Source organism: Megachile rotundata, unplaced genomic scaffold (assembly GCF_050947335.1).
Source record: "Megachile rotundata isolate GNS110a unplaced genomic scaffold, iyMegRotu1 scaffold0074, whole genome shotgun sequence".
Lineage (NCBI taxonomy): Eukaryota > Metazoa > Arthropoda > Insecta > Hymenoptera > Megachilidae > Megachile > Megachile rotundata.
This window is the reverse complement of record NW_027473371.1, coordinates 57,321-63,052: the sequence shown is the minus strand read 5'-3', so window position 1 is coordinate 63,052 and position 5,732 is coordinate 57,321.

Genomic DNA, 5,732 nt, shown 5'->3' with positions numbered 1-5,732 from the left:
GGATATTGTAATTGTATGATTGCGATTGTATGATTGTGATTGTATGATTGTGATGTATGATTGTAATTGTATGATTATGATTGTTTGATTGTGATTGTATGATTGAGATTGTATGATTGTGATTGTATGCTTGCGATTGTATGAATCTGATTGTATGATTGTGATTGTATGACTGTGATTGTATGATTGTGATTGTATGATTGTGATTGTATGTTTGTGAAAGTATGATTGTGATTGTATGATTGTGATTGCATGATTTTGAACGTATGATTGTGATTGTATGATTGTGATTGTATGATTGTGATTGTATGATTGTGATTGTATGATTGTGAAAGTATGATTGTGATGGTATGATTGTGATTGTATGATTGTAATACTATGATTGTGAAAGTATGATTGTGATTGTATGATTGTGATTGTATGATTGCGATTGTATGATTGTAATTGTATGATTATGATTGTATGATTGTGATTGTATGATTGTAATTGTATGATTATGATTGTATGATTGTGATTGTATGAATGCGATTGTATGATTGTGATTGTATGATTCTGATTGTATGATTGTGATTGCATGATTGTGATTGTATGATTGTGATTGCATGATTTTGAACGTATGATTGTGATTGTATGATTGTGATTGTATGATTGTGATTGCATGATTGTGATTGTATGATTGTGATTGTATGATTGTGATTCCATTATTGTGATTGTATGATTGTGATTGTATGATTGTGATTGTCTGATTGTGGTTGTATGATTGTGATTGTATGATTGTGATTGTATGATTGTGATTGTATGATTGTGATTGTATGATTGTATTTGCGAGATTGTATTTGGGATATTGTAATTGTATGATTGCGATTGTATGATTGTAATTGTATGATTATGATTGTATGATTGTGATTGTATGAATGCGATTGTATGATTGTGATTGTATGATTGTGATTGTATGATTATGATTGTATTTTTGTGATTGTATGATTGTGATTGTATGATTGTGATTGTATGATTGTGATTGCATGATTGTGATTGTATGATTGTGATTCTATGATTGTGATTGTATGATTGTGTTTGTATGATTGTAATTGTATGATTGTGATTGTATGATTGTGATAGTATGATTGTGATTGTATGATTGTGATTGTATGATTGTGATTGTATGATTGTGATTGTATGATTGTGATTGTATGATTGTGGTTGTATGATTGTGATTGTCTGATTGTGATTGTATGATTGTGATTGTATGATTGTGATTGTATGATTGTGAAAGTATGATTGTGATTGTATGATTGTGATTGTATGATTGTGATTGTATGAGTGTGATTGTGTGATTGTGGTTGTGCGATTGAGATTGTACGATTGTGATTGTACGATTGTGATTGAATGATTGTGATTGTATGATTATGATTGTATGATTGTGATTGCATGATTGTGATTGTATGATTGTGATTGTATGATTGTGATTGTATGATTGTGATTGTATGATTGTATTTGGGAGATTGTATTTGGGATATTGTAATTGTATGATTGCGATTGTATGATTGTGATTGTATGATTGCGATTGTATGATTGTAATTGTATGATTGTTATTGTATGATTGCGATTGTATGATTGTGATTGTATGATTGTGATGTATGATTGTAATTGTATGATTATGATTGTATGATTGTGATTGTATGATTGTGATTGTATGATTGTATTTGGGAGATTGTATTTGGGATATTGTAATTGTATGATTGCGATTGTATGATTGTGATTGTATGATTGTGATTGTATGATTGTGATTGTATGATTGTATTTAGGAGATTGTATTTGGGATATTGTAATTGTATGATTGCGATTGTATGATTGTGATTGTATGAGTGTGATGTATGATTGTAATTGTATGATTATGATTGTATGATTGTGATTGTATGATTGAGATTGTATGATTGTGATTGTATGATTGTGAAAGTATGATTGTGATTGTATGATTGTGATTGTATGATTGTGATTGTATGAGTGTGATTGTGTGATTGTGGTTGTGCGATTGAGATTGTGCGATTGTGATTGTATGATTGCGATTGTATGATTGTGGTTGTATGATTATGATTGTATTTTTGTGATTGTATGATTGTGATTGTATGATTGTGATTGTATGATTGTGATTGTATGATTGTGATTGTATGACTGTGATTGTATGATTGTGATTGTATGATTGCGATTGTATGATTGTGATTGTATGATTGTGATTGTATAATTGTGATTGTATGATTGTGATTGTATGATTGTGATTGTATGATTGTGATTGTACGATTGTGATAGTATGATTGTATTTGGGAGATTGTATTTGGGATATTGTAATTGTATGATTGCGATTGTATGATTGTGATTGTATGATTGGGATTGTATGAGTGTGATTGTCTGATTGTGGTTGTGCGATTGTGATTGTACGATTGTGATTGTACGATTGTTATTGAATGATTGTGATTGTATGATTCTGATTGTATGATTGTGATTACATGATTGTGATTGTATGATTGTGATTGCATGATTTTGAACGTATGATTGTGATTGTATGATTGTGATTGTATGATTGTGATTGCATGATTGTGATTGTATGATTGTGATTGTATGATTGTGATTGTATGATTGTGATTGTATGATTGCGATTGTATGATTGTGATTGTATGATTGTGATTGCATAATTGTGATTGTATGATTGTGATTGTATGATTGTGATTGCATAATTGTGATTGTATGATTGTGATTGTATGATTGTGATTGTCTGATTGTGGTTGTATGATTGTGATTGTATGATTGTGATTGTATGATTGTGATTGTATGATTGTGATTGTATGATTGTATTTGCGAGATTGTATTTGGGATATTGTAATTGTATGATTGCGATTGTATGATTGTAATTGTATGATTATGATTGTATGATTGTGATTGTGTGATTGTAATTGTATGATTATGATTGTATGATTGTGATTGTATGAATGCGATTGTATGATTGTGATTGTATGATTGTGATTGTATGATTGTAATTGCATGATTATGATTGTGTGATTGTGATTGTATGATTGCGATTGTATGATTGTGATTGTATGATTATGATTGTATTTTTGTGATTGTATGATTGTGATTGTATGATTGTGATTGTATGATTGTGATTGTATGATTGTGATTGTATGATTGTGATTGTATGACTGTGATTGTATGATTGTGATTGTATGATTGCGATTGTATGAATGCGATTGTATGTTTGTGATTGTATGATTGTGATAGTATGATTGTGATTGTACGATTGTGATAGTATGATTGTATTTGGGAGATTGTATTTGGGATATTGTAATTGTATGATTGCGATTGTATGATTGTGATTGTATGATTGTGATGTATGATTGTAATTGTATGATTATGATTGTTTGATTGTGATTGTATGATTGAGATTGTATGATTGTGATTGTATGCTTGCGATTGTATGAGTCTGATTGTATGATTGTGATTGTATGACTGTGATTGTAAGATTGTGATTGTATGATTGTGATTGTATGTTTGTGAAAGTATGATTGTGATTGTATGATTGTGATTGCATGATTTTGAACGTATGATTGTGATTGTATGATTGTGATTGTATGATTGTGATTGTATGATTGTGATTGTATGATTGTGATTGTATGATTGTGAAAGTATGATTGTGATGGTATGATTGTGATTGTATGATTGTGATTGTATGATTGGGATTGTATGAGTGTGATTGTCTGATTGTGGTTGTGCGATTGTGATTGTACGATTGTGATTGTACGATTGTTATTGAATGATTGTGATTGTATGATTCTGATTGTATGATTGTGATTGCATGATTGTGATTGTATGATTGTGATTGTATGATTGTGATTGTATGATTGTGATTGTATGATTGTGATTGTATGATTCTGATTGTATGATTGTGATTGCATGATTGTGATTGTATGATTGTGATTGTATGATTGTGATTGTATGATTGTGATTGTATGATTGTGATTGTATGATTGTGATTGTATGATTGTGATTGTATGATTGTGATTGTATGATTGTGATTGTATGATTGTGATTGTAGGATTGTGATTGTATGATTGTGATTGTATTTTTGTGATTGTATGATTGTGATTGTATGATTGTGATTGTATGATTGTGATTGCATGATTGTGATTGTATGATTGTGATTCTATGATTGTGATTGTATGATTGTGTTTGTATGATTGTGATTGTATGATTGTGATTGTATGATTGTGATAGTATGATTGTGATTGTATGATTGCGATTGTATGATTGTGATTGTCTGATTGTGGTTGTATGATTGTGATTGTATGATTGTGATTGTATGATTGTGATTGTATGATTGTGATTGTCTGATTGTGGTTGTATGATTGTGATTGTATGATTGTGATTGTATGATTGTGATTGTATGATTGTGATTGTATGATTGTGATTGTTTGATTGTGATTGTATGATTGAGATTGTATGATTGTGATTGTATGCTTGCGATTGTATGAATCTGATTGTATGATTGTGATTGTATGACTGTGATTGTATGATTGTGATTGTATGATTGTGATTGTATGTTTGTGAAAGTATGATTGTGATTGTATGATTGTGATTGCATGATTTTGAACGTATGATTGTGATTGTATGATTGTGATTGTATGATTGTGATTGTATGATTGTGATTGTATGATTGTGAAAGTATGATTGTGATGGTATGATTGTGATTGTATGATTGTGATTGTATGATTGTGATTGTATGATTGTATTTGCGAGATTGTATTTGGGATATTGTAATTGTATGATTGCGATTGTATGATTGTGATTGTATGATTGTGATTGCATAATTGTGATTGTATGATTGTGATTGTATGATTGTGATTGCATAATTGTGATTGTATGATTGTGATTGTATGATTGTGATTGTCTGATTGTGGTTGTATGATTGTGATTGTATGATTGTGATTGTATGATTGTGATTGTATGATTTTGATTGTATGATTGTGATTGTATGATTGTATTTGCGAGATTGTATTTGGGATATTGTAATTGTATGATTGCGATTGTATGATTGTAATTGTATGATTATGATTGTATGATTGTGATTGTATGATTGTAATTGTATGATTATGATTGTATGATTGTGATTGTATGAATGCGATTGTATGATTGTGATTGTATGATTGTGATTGTATGATTGTAATTGCATGATTATGATTGTGTGATTGTGATTGTATGATTGCGATTGTATGATTGTGATTGTATGATTATGATTGTATTTTTGTGATTGTATGATTGTGATTGTATGATTGTGATTGTATGATTGTGATTGTATGACTGTGATTGTATGATTGTGATTGTATGATTGCGATTGTATGAATGCGATTGTATGTTTGTGATTGTATGATTGTGATTATATGATTGTGATTGTACGATTGTGATAGTATGATTGTATTTGGGAGATTGTATTTGGGATATTGTAATTGTATGATTGCGATTGTATGATTGTGATTGTATGATTGTGATGTATGATTGTAATTGTATGATTATGATTGTTTGATTGTGATTGTATGATTGAGATTGTATGATTGTGATTGTATGCTTGCGATTGTATGAATCTGATTGTATGATTGTGGTTGTATGACTGTGATTGTATGATTGTTATTGTATGATTGTGATTGTATGTTTGTGAAAGTATGATTGTGATTGTATGATTGTGA